Raw genomic sequence first — 12,638 nt, forward strand, 5'->3', positions numbered from 1 at the left:
TCATTTATGGGAGGTGGGCATCACTGACTGGGCCAGCATTTATTGGCCATCCCTAATTGCCCTTGAGGCGGCATTGGTGGTGAGCTGCCTTCTTGACCTGCTGCAGTCCCTGTGGTGTAGGTACACCCACAGTGCTTTAGGAAGGGAGTTCCAGGATTTTGACCCCGCGACAATGAAGGAACAGCAATATATTTCCAAGTCAGGATGGTGAGTGGCTTGGAGAGGAACTTCCAGGTGGTAGTGTTACATTGGCACGATGCAGGGAATGTTTCCAACATACCCCATAACTGTGCCAATGTACTACATCTGTTTAAAGAGGGAGAAAGGAATATATTGGATAACTTACAGTTAGCTGTACATCAGTAATAAGTATAATTAATACTCAGTTAGAAAGGAATGATTTAATTAAAGACAGCCAGCATGGATTTGTCTCAACAATTTAATTGAATTCTGAGGAAATAATGGAGAGTATTAAGATAGGAAATTAAATGAATGCGGAGCATATGGATTCTCGATCCATGCTTGATAAGGTATCTCATAGGAGAACGGTTAATGCAATTAGGGAAGACATTAGTGAATGGAATGTTTCAGTTTGGATAGGAAGTTGGCTAAAGGACAGAAAAATTAGAGCTGTGGCTAATGGATGTTTTTTGGACTGCAGCGATGGAAACAGCGATTTCCCAACAGGATTCAATGTTGAGAGCATTGTTCTGTTAATAATCTGAATTCAGATGCGGCAAGGGCAGGAAGGTAGGGGAGCACAGTTTAAAAAATGGGAGAGCATGGCTAACTGTGACAGGGCTAAGCACTTTCAAAGGAAAATAGACAGACTGGGCAAACAGAGGTCACAAAAAACTTAACACAGAGAAATGTAACGTGATACACTTTGGGAAGAACTATAAGGAAAATAAATAAACTAAATGCAAGAACTTTAAAAAAGAGTAGAAGAGCAAAGAGATTTAAATAAACATTTTAAATGTTTCAATAGTAATATTTTAAACGATTCATTTTAAAAATAGGAGAACACGTTGTTTGCTAAAAAGACTTGTATTGTACCTTCCATGACCTCATGACATTAAACTTCAGGGGGAGACCAGAAATCAATCTTTACTCAGTTTTAGATTCATCCACAAAATGAGACATTGCAAATGTATAGCTCCTGACCCTACAACCCACCAGTGTCAATAAAAGTGTCTCTTTATACTCTTTTGATGTGCACAAGTAATTATTCAATGTAGATATTTAAGCTTAATTTATACAATTACACTTTACAGTCAATGAATTAATTACTGCTAAACAACACATCTGGCACAAAAGATCAACTTTTACAAGTGTGCAGTATCATTTCTTCTGATTTCAATTATTGCTGTAAATTTTAAAAAAAAGTAAATGAGTTAATGCACAGTGTCTTGCTCTGTTTACATAGGTCACAAATCCCCTGTAGTGATTGCTGCTCTCTAATTTCTATTAGGGTCTCGTGCAGAATCCCATAGAAAGCTTATGAGCAAGTTCAATTAATGGATGGCTAGTCAAATTGAATTTATGACCTCCAGTTACTAACTCAATAACTAGTGGAACTCACTAAACGATGAAGACAGTAATGACATTAAAAAATTGAAGTTTGAACGCCTATCAGGTCTTTCAACCACTCCGTTCTTGTGAAAAAAATGTCTGCTTGCTCTTTCCACAGATCTTATCTCTTGTATCCTAATACATCTCTGCTGCATCTGTTCCATATCCTTATCATCTGGAAGAAAGGTATCCAAAGTTAGGTGAGTATTTTAAATTACTGACTTAACTAATAATTTGTATAGGTTTTGCATTACTCCATTTCTTTTATAGTCAGTTCATAAAACCTAAAACCACAGATGTTCAGTTATGGCTTAATGGAGTCGCACATTCCAGGACAGGATGAGAACACCAGGACTCGAGCACAAAAAATAAAACTGACACTCCGGTGCCATACTGAGGGACGGCTGCATCTTTCAGGTGTCATCTTTCAGATGAGACATTAAACCAAGGTTAATGAAACACAGCAGTCATATTTGCGCTTAGCAAGCTCCCTCAAATGGAAATATGGTAATCCGTTTTTGTGATGTTTAGTCACTGTTTAGTGAGTTCCACTGGTTATCAAGTTGGTAACTGGAGGTCATAAATTCAAGATCACCAGCCGTCCATTACTTGAACTTGCCCACAGGCTATGAGATTCTGCACTGGAATTTAATACAAATTAGAGAACACCAACCTCTACAGGAGATCAGGGACCTTTGTGTTCAGGGCAAGACACTGTGCATCAACTTAACCAATGAGGTTGAAAAATAATTAACAAGCACTTCAGACAATGAGCCTTGAGCCACAGAGGGCATCACAATAACAACTTATATTTATAAATGCCCAAAGTTGCTTTACAGGAGCATTATGAAACAAAATATGGCACTGAAACACATAAGGTTATTACGAAGGTAGATGACCAAAAGCTTGGTCGAAGAGGTAGATTTCAGGGAGTGTCTTAAAGGAGGAAAGGGAGGTAGAAAGGAGAAAAGAGAGATAGCGAGAGAGAGGAGGAGAGGCATATGGGGGGAATTCCAAGGCTTTAACGCAACAGCAATTAAATACAGGAATGCACTAGGAGCCAGAATTAGAGGAGCTCAGATTATAGAGATAGGGAAAGGAGTGAAGTCAACGTGGATTTATAAAAGGGAAATCATGTTTGACAAATTTGGAGCTTCTTTGAGGATATTACTTGTAGCATTCATAAAGGAGAGCCAGTGAATGTGGTGTATTTGGATTTTCAGAAGGCTTTTGATAAGGTCCCACACAGAAGGTAAATTTAAAGTAAAATTAGAATGCATGGGATTGGGGGAAATATACTAGTATGGATTGAGAATTTGTTAACAGACAGAAAGCAGAAAGTAGGAATAAATAGATCATTCTCAGGGTGGCAGACTGTTACTAGTGGGGTACTGCAACAAACAATGCTAGATCCATAGCTGTTCACAATCTACATAAATGATTTGGATGTGGGGACCAATTCTAATATTTTCAAATTTGCTGATGACACCAAACTGGGTGGGAACGTAAATTATGGGGAAGATGCAAGGGGGTTTCAAGGGAACCTGGACAGGCTAAGTGAATGGGCTAGAACATGGCAGATGGAATATAATGTGAATAATTGTGAAGCTATTCACTTTGGCAGAAATAACAAAGGCAGAATATTTCTCAAATGGTGTGTGGTTGGGAAGTGTGGGTGCCTGATGGGACCTGGGTGTCCTTGTTCATGAGTCACTAAAAATTATCATGCAGGTGTAGCAAGCAATTAGGAAGGTAAATGGTATGTTGGCCTTCATCACAAGGGGATTGGAGTACAGGAGTAAAGGTGTCTTGCTGTAGTTGTACAGAGCCTTGATGAGACCTCAAATAGAGTATTGTGTACAGTTTTGGTCCCGTTCTCTAAGGAGGGATATACTTGCCATAAAGGGAGTGCAACGCATGTTCACCAGATTAATCCCTGGGATGGCAGGATTGTCTTATGAGCAGAGACTGGGGAAACTGGATCTGTATTCTCTTGAGTTTCAAAGAATGAGGGTGACCTCATTGAAAGTTACAAAATTCTTGCAGGGCAGATGCAGATAAGATGTTTCTCCTAACTGGTGAATCTAAAACCAGGGGACATAATCTCATGATAAGAGGTGGCCATTTAAGACTAAGGTGAGGAGGAATTTCTTCACTCAGAGGGTGGTGAATCTTGGGAAATCTCTAGCCCAGGCTGTGGAAGATCAATCTCTGAGCGTGTTCAAGACAGAAATCGATAGATTTGTGGAAACCGATGACATCAAGGAATATGGAGATGGCGCAGGAAGGCGGTGTTGAAGTAGATGATCAGCCATGGTTTGACTGAATGGCGTAGTGACTCAATAGGCTGAATGGCCTACTCCTGTTCCTATGTTCTCTACAACTGAAGACTCTGAGGTCTGCAGTTTCCTACTTCCTCCTGTCTTAATGCAACATTTGCGATTTTTAATCCAAAAGAAGAATCCCAGAATCTTGAAAGCTTTAATAAATTATGACTAATGCATCTGTAATTTCCTTACCTATTTCTTTTTAATATTTGCCTTGAAGCCATCAGATTTTGGCGATTATTCTTTAGTCGTTTGGTAGTACAGAACTTGAGTATTGCTTTAAAAAAAAAGACACATATTGAAGCTTTTTGGCTTGCACTCATCAGGACACTTTGTGAGAATACCAATATAAAAGAAATACAACAATTTATACTGTGTGTGAAGAGTGCGCTGTTATATTGGCATTCTTGAAGTGTCCTGACGAGTGCAAGACAAAAACTTTCATGTCTCTTTTTTCAGCAATACTCAAGATTATTCTTTCTCAAGTCTCATTATACTCTCCATTAACATTTAAAAACATATAAAATCGAAGTTGCTTCTCTTGAATTATTTCCACTGGTGTTGTCTCTCTGCAGTAACAAAGTTTTCACTTAACAAGCATGCCACTTCTTTTCAGCAATTATAGTTTCACAAGTATCTAATTTTAGATCTGCAAACCCCTATACTCCACTCTTTCTCAAGATATTTACAACAACTTTTACTGTTAGCTTTGATATCCCTTGCAAGATTTTCTTATTCCTTTTTGAGCCTCTTCTGACTTTCCTTGGGTTATGTTCTTTTCTACAGCTCTGGAACAACAAGGACATTGTCTGAGAATGAGGACGAGACACACTCCTTTGGCAAAATATAAGCTGCTCTACACTTTTTCCAGGATTTCAGCAAATCGCATCAAATCAATCTCTGCTGTTCTTCTACAGTTACACTCAACTGAGCGTGCTCAGAAGATCTTTCTCTTTTTCTATATCCATCTACAACTGGCTTCTACGGGAGTATGGCTCCATACACAGGATTGTTTGAATGATTTTGTCCTCTTTTGAGTTTAAAAAATATTTCTGCAATAAGAATAATTTTGGGGAACTGCCTGGATACAGGCCCTGAGCCAATTGTGTTTGATGGCAAAAGAACCTTGATGCACTGATCTGTTTTCAGGGAGTTTAGCAGAGCACAAGAAGGGGTCATTGCTTGGACATCAAATCACAGATCCATGAACAAATACACTTACATCACTTCTACGCAAACAAAGTATGCTACACGATTCTTATCTGAGTGAAGCTGACAGTGTTAGAATTGTGCATCTGCAGCTTAGTATTTCAAGTTCCTTTCATCCAAGCTTTTGTTCAGTTTGGGTCCTGGAGGCAAAATTGTTGGTCCCTAGCCAAGGTGTGGAGAGAGATTTAGCAATGTAGAATATTGGCTCAGAAGCTAGATTCTCACAATCTAAGTTAAAGCGAGTACTAGTGATAAAAAAGTGTGAGAGGGCATCACATGCACTTATGTCAGTATGATCACTTGACACGTCAAGTTTTATTGTTCACTCAATCATGAAAATTCACACAGAAAAATAGAGAGGCATTTACACTGCATATAGTACAGATACATTTGTTGATGTAACAGAATTAAGGGAGCATAGGGAAATGATAGCGTAGCTTTTGGACAACAAAGATATAAAAAAATGACAATGTTTTAAAACTGCACCAGGAAAAGCTGAACAATAGATGGGTCAGTGCCTGAAACAAAAAGACAGATCATCATTGTTGTGAGGCAGATGAAATGGTCTGACAAATGGCTTCACCTGAAATTTAAAGCTGTTTTTGCTTTCAGACTGACTGGCTGGGCCATCTCCACCATTTTCTGTGAATTATGTTATTCTGTATTTCCTATTATTCAATGGCTCAATATTATACCCTCTACATCACCAGCTTTGTATCTTGGGAAGTCACCTAAATACATAGCTTTTGAGATGGATCATGTGTACATGGCTAGCATACTACAGGCTGATTCTGTGACCTGTGCTCCATTTCTTGGGAGGCTCCATACAGAGCCTTGTAGAACATGATGATTAACTTCTTGTTTCAATTAATTTGCATAAATCTTAAATTGTTGGTAGTAATATGCACTCATTAAAGATTTATTCAACAGTACTGAGAACAATCATTCACAAGCCTGCAGGCCAATAAAATTTAACCAGGACAAACCAACAAATTGACTGAAATATTTGGGATTTATTTCCTCTTTTATCTATTTAGGTACTTTTGAAGTGTAAGCACTGTTGTAATATAGGGGAACTCATCAACCAAACTGCAAACAGCAAACTGTCAGTCAGTAATGGGATAAATAACCAGCCAATAGTTTTAAACCACAAGATTTTTTGCATCCACCCAAGAGGTCAGCACCTCCCACAGTGCCACACAATCAGTACAGTACTACAGTGAACTGTCAACTTAGATTACGTGCTAAGTGAGGCTTGAACCCACAATGTTCTGACCTAGAGATGAGAATGTTATTACTGAGTTTATGAGGCTGCACTTTCACCTCAGAGTCAGAAGGTTGCTGGTTCATCTGTAAATGGAACAGAATCTGTTGGAGTTTTGAAGGGCAGATTGCCAGGACACTTGAGCTGCATGCAGCCTTTGAGCTTAGTTTAGATACTGCTGTTTTAGCCTTTCTGCAGAACAATTTACCACACCCCTCTGAGAGAGGTTCCACATTGAACAAGTGAAAAGTATCACATATAAATGCATCAATCTTTATTCTTCGAAATATCCACCCACTTATAATGAAATTCCATGTCTTAATCATCTATTTAGCCTACCTGAACGGATGCAAAATCAACTCCTCAATAAATTAAATGTGATACCATCAGACACCATATGCTTCATCTCTGTTGACATACTGACTGAATCTCTTAATAAGACCATTTTAAAAGCGGTCATTTCAATTCAACTGTCGTGAACTGTCCATCTCGAGGGTGCAATGAAACCTCTTTGATGAAGTATGCAGTCAGTTTCAGGTTAAAATCTTGATGAGAAATTGACTAGATGTTTCATCAAAAGGTTGCAATCCCAAGACTGACTGTTTATTGTAATTGAACTTGAAGCTTTTACTATTTCATCAACCTGTCAGTAGGCAAGGCTCAATCATCCAGCTTGTGAGATGCTGAAATTTGGTTATGGAGAAAATTGCTAATGACAGAAAAGGGGGTTGGAGTGGGGCTCTAGCTACAAGGTAAATTGGATTCACAAACACTTGCTGTGCTGGCTTGGCTCACTATAACAAAATATAGTGATATAATTTTGATATACAGCAGATCAAGTGAGATACTGTGCAGGCCATAAATCTTTGAGTAATCAGCTACAGACACAGTCAACAGTATAATCAGCACTCAGTGTACAGAATTTCCAGAATTGGTTGCAGAAAACTGAATCATCTGATGTGCACTTGTAACTTTTATTGAAATTTTATGTACGGTGTGGTTTTCTGAAGTTACAATTGAATTACCAAACATTTTGATAAGCCATAAAACTGCATAAACCCCCAACAACTCAAATCCACCTGACAGCAATGTCACCAACACTGGTCACATCAACATTCCCACTCTCTATCAGTCATCCGTCTGTAGAAGAGAATATGATAACACTTGCTCCAGGACATATATAAATCAGTCTCTGTTGACAATGACATCCAAGACAGCAGAAAGTTCCTAAGGCATTCAATATGTACGCTTGACTGCACTAGCTAGCTTTCCTGACGTGATAGGAACACAGAGTCAAGACTCAGTAGCATACTTCAGTCTCTCTTTCTTATGGCTGATGTAGATATAGAGGAACAATTATAATTTTAATTCAGGTGGTTAAGCCAGCTAATTGCATCAGCAGTAGCAGAGTGCATCACTCCGAAGGCTCCTTTGTATGTGAGAATCAGGCACTGAGCCATTATATGCTTCTTGGCCTGTTGTGCGGAACTACAGATGTGCACTGGAGAGTTTATAATTTTCCATTTGTGCATCAAGTACCTGCATCTGACATGGTTTGTATGGATGCAGTTGCGGGTTGTCCATGAACTTTGTGGAAGATGTAAGCCAGAGATTTTCTGCATCTAGTCTTTCACAAGGTGTTTGCTTGCGACCTCTTGTTAACTCCATTCGACATTTAAGCTTCATTAGAGTTACTTTAGAATGCAAGATTGTAACAAAACAAACTTTGTTCAATAGAAAAGATAGGAATATATACACACAAAATTCATAAGAACTGGAGGCTTTCATTCTTCTGCAAGTTAAAATGACCTTAAAAGTCACATTTCAGAATAAATCTAGATTGCAGGCTATGTATTGTGTAGGTGAATCTTGTGAGCCAAATGGTGCCATTTTACTTCAGTAACCTGCAATTGTGTGACAGGTAGTAAACTGCCTTTGGAACTCTGTATTATAGTTTTTCTAAAACTACTTGCAAGTAGAGGAACTTGTGGATTTAGCGTTCATCAAATACTTCAATGCACATGCTGTCAATGTTTGTAAACTGCACACCTGGATAAGGTTTTGCATAGTGATTAAGTGGTTTCATCTGACCAATTTATCATTACCAAAGTAAACACAACTTGTAACAGTATTTTATCAGTTTTACACTGAGTTGCACTTAAATTGCACAAAACTCCTCAGGCTTCAGCTAATCACAACCATGAACACTTGACTGCTCCAGAAAATAAATACTGGTTTCAGTTGATTTTTAGTATCAACAGCTGATATATAAATGGAAGACTGTTAAATAGTACAATTTGAAATTCTAAAGTGTTAGTGCTCTGTCATGGGAACTTATGAGAATACAGAAATTCAAATCAAGGTAGCAATTCTTTTTTGGAAATGGGCCAGCTGAACTCTATTACCTGGTTCTTCTGACTCACAGACTTGCAGTCAAAAAATGTCACATCAAAGTGGGATGAGACACAGCTACGCTGCTATTCAAATTAGCTGTTTTTCTCTAGTTTCTCCTTTAACTTCTCTATAAGATGCGACTTGTATTGGGGTAATTCTACAGGGGATTACAGCTATGCAATTCCTCACTCAAAATGCTTTTCCACCTATATGAAGTGTGACAGTGAATGTAGGTGCCCGTGATAGGGGAAGATACATCGAACTTGCATCTGATATTCACATGCATGCTTGCAAGCACAATTCCAACAATTGTCACAAGGATCTCTGAGGTTCTCTCCTCTGGCCCAATAATATCAAGATATGCTGCAGAATCCAGTGCCACCCAACAGAAAACAGGCACCATATAAACCAGAAGCTGTTTAGTCTCTAGGTCAGAGCCACATCATGTTGGCCAAGAAGTCATCTTGATTGGGGTGGGGAGGTAGTGCATGTGAAGCAGCATTCTCTTCAAAAAAGTTTGATGTCCTGCCCTGCTTGTAGCTACTCCGATCAAAAGATCTGTTGTCATGGTATGTCGGCTCATCTGTCTTGTGCCATCCTTACATACCCATTATAGCATGTCTTTGACCAATTTGTGACATCTGTCGTCCAACTACACCTTGGTTGATCCCTCTTTCTGCTGCACTCCACTTTGCCCTCTGTAGCTTTTCAGCACTGATGAAATGGCCAAAATACTGATACTTTTTTTGGATGTCACTTTTTAAGAGTTCTTTTTGGTTACTAGCTGATCTCCAGTGGTGTTGCTCACTAATTAAAACAAGTCTTCTCTCAACAAAGGACTTCATCTGTGATACTTCGCTTCAGGTTTCCCTTCTGCACTGGCTCAAGTTGTGACCCTGCCCTACCTATTACATACCTATTCACAAGAGCCATGCAGTTCCAAAGTGGTCAACCAAATAATGCAGCCACAATGGAAGCAGTAACAATTGAGGTTGTTGCATCCTCCCTCACTTCTCCCTCATCCTAGGGCCACCCACATATACACATCACACACGAGCTCAACTTTCGGGTGTTGCCAAACCCAAATTTGGCCATTCGCCCAGAGTCTTGTTCTTGATCAAAGTACTAATGGCTGCAGAATGCACCATTTCCATTCCCTTCCCAAATCCCAGGAATCTTCCTAACTCTTAAAAGCTGAAGTATCCAATTTTGTAGTCATATAAAAGTACAATGAGCATAGCCCTCTCCTACTGTAAGCCAACATGGTTCCAAACACCAAGAAATTGGCAGCACACAACACAGTGGGCTGAATTTTGCAGCCCTCCATCCAGGTGTGCTTTTGGCAAGGGCACATAAAATACAAGGGGTGGCTACTCCACCACCTTTCTTACCTACTCCTGATTCTGATCCCCATAATATTGGGTTGCGGGGGGGGGGGGGCATGTGGAGAACGGGCACCAAAATATATGTAACATGTAAATATACTATATGTAAGTAAATAATTAAGGATCAAATGAATTTGTTTACAAGCCTAATGACCTCAGTATTACGCTGCCCACGCCATTACATGTTTGACATGGACAGGCAGGTGAGAGTGGGCAGCCACTCTTTCAATAAAGTTTTTAAAAGGGCAGGAAGGAAGGCGGGGGTACTATTTTTGGAGTGGTGCCCTTAGCACATCTGGGCAACCCCTCACTCACCAAAGACAGTACCCCCCCCAATTCCTTCCTCCCTGGCTGCACAGCCACACGACGACCCCTCTCCCTAAGGTGCCCGATCCCTTCTTGCCCAATACCCCTGACTTATCAGAGTCTGGGATCCATTGGGGCCTACATTCTGGGCCTGCTTGCAGTCCCAGCAGTAACCAATACTGAGTTCTGGCGCTGATGGGACTTCAAGAGAAACTGGCTAAGCAGATTGGCCAGCAGCTCCCAGTCAACAGCTGGGCGAGCAGTACACACCACCCCGTAAAATCCAGGCCATGGTTTTTTTCGATTAGCAGCAGTGAACCGGACAAGGAGTAGAAGCAATTTTAAAAGAATACTATTTTCTAGTAAGCTAAAAATATTACACAATTCATGAGGTTGTCAGAAACCTTCACAGAACTAAATGTACAGAAAAAATGAAAAAGGTCACAAAATATCATAATTCATGAATACAATGAAAGTTAAACTGACAGTTTTAGTGCTTCAGAAGTGTGTTGAATATACCATTCTCCCGGAAATGCATGAAGAATAGACATTTGAGCAAGGTACAAGATAATTTCTGGTGCTTGTAGGACCATCACCCAGCACCTTCAGCACACAAGTATAGATGTTTTTGGGGCTGGTGACAGAATTAGGCAATGTGTAAACATATCCTTAAGAAAGCATCACGTTGGACCTTTGCATCGGTAATCAAAATAACTGAAGTATGCTTCTAGGCTTAAGCAAATTAGAATGAGACCATAATAGTATGACTGGACTCTAGTTGGGCTTCAGTGCATAGCCAATGACTGCATCTAAAATTAATCTTGCAGGTTGTGGCAGATCAAACTTGAATTGCATAGGACAGTGTAAATGCCAACTACAGCAGTGGACTCTCTTCATTCATGTTTTTAGAAGAAAATACATGGCATTAACAATGAATTACAAAACTGGAAATTATCTGAATTATCAGATTTACAAGGATGATACCAGAAATGTGTGGGTATACATGCCAGGAAAGGTTTCTTTACATGTGGAAAAAGGCTGAGGGGCAAGCCAATATAGGTCTTTAAAATAGTGGAAGTTTTTGATAAGAGTGAACACAAGAGAGAATGTTTCTACTTGTGGGAACAGTATAACTAAAGGCCATCAATATAAGATAATCACCATGAAATCCAAAAGAGAATTCAGAGGGAGCTTCTTTACTCAAGTGTGGTGAGAATGTGGAATTCGATACCACAGACAGCGGTTGAAGCGAATAGTATAGATATATACTAAGTGAAGCTAGATGAGCATTGAGGGAAAAGAGGGTTACCATGATAGATTCAGATGAGAAAAGATAGAGGCAGTTCAGAGGAGGTTTACTAGATTGATAACTGGAATGAGTGGGTTGTCTTATGAGGAAAGGTTAGACAGTCTGGGCTTGTTTCCATTGGAGTTTAGAAGAGTGAGGGGTGACTTGATTGAAGTAGTTAAGATCTTGAACGGTCTCGAGGTGGAGGACTTGGAAAGGATGTTTCCCTTTGTGGGTGAGTCCAGAAGTAGGCGGCACTGTTTTAAAACTAGGAGTCATCATTTTAAGACAGAGATTAGGAGAATTTTTTTTTCTCAGAGGCAGAGGGTTGTGCGACTTTGGAACTTTCTACCTCAGAAAGTGGTGCAGGTGGGGTCATTCAATATTTTTAAGGCGGAGGTAGATAGATTCTTGTTAGGCAAGGGAATCAAAGATTATCGGGAGTAGATGGGAACGTGGAATTTTAAACACAAACAGATCAGCCATGATCTCAGTGAATAATGGAGCAGGCTCAAGGGGCCGAATGGCCTATTTCAGCTTCCATTTCGTAAGTTTGTATATTAGGAGGCTTGAGTGGAGCATAAATGTCAGTCCTGTATGGGCTGGCTGAGCTGAACAGCTTGTTTGTGTGTCACATATCCTATGTAATGTAAACCTATGTAGAACTGCCCAATAAAGCTACCATACTGAAATGAATATAGCATTAAACGTTTTCCAGTTCTTTTTATTTCAACCAACAGAAGCATCAAAAATGAAATTTCAATACCTTGGATGACTTTGCTTGAATATTTGTATCTCTAATGTTTCATGAATTTCAGCTAGTAAAGCAACTTAGTTTAGGCTACTGTCGGCTACTTTCAGACACTTTTCTTAGATCTGTTGAGGCTCACTTA

The 12,638-nt window shown here is 39.6% G+C and overlaps 1 protein-coding gene and 1 long non-coding RNA gene across 2 annotated transcripts in view; one reads left to right on the plus strand and one right to left on the minus strand.

Moving 5' to 3' along the window:
* Positions 1-6,092, plus strand: part of LOC121279917 — a 78,702-nt gene extending 72,610 nt beyond the window's left edge. The window contains exons 4-5 of the long non-coding RNA XR_005943525.1: positions 1,691-1,772; positions 4,686-6,092. This is a non-coding gene — a long non-coding RNA (uncharacterized LOC121279917). The remainder of the gene's footprint in view (positions 1-1,690; positions 1,773-4,685) is intronic.
* atrn (attractin) overlaps positions 1-12,638 on the minus strand; it is a 366,964-nt gene that overhangs the window by 28,451 nt on the left and 325,875 nt on the right. The window lies entirely within an intron of this gene.

Source organism: Carcharodon carcharias, chromosome 1 (assembly GCF_017639515.1).
Source record: "Carcharodon carcharias isolate sCarCar2 chromosome 1, sCarCar2.pri, whole genome shotgun sequence".
NCBI lineage: Eukaryota > Metazoa > Chordata > Chondrichthyes > Lamniformes > Lamnidae > Carcharodon > Carcharodon carcharias.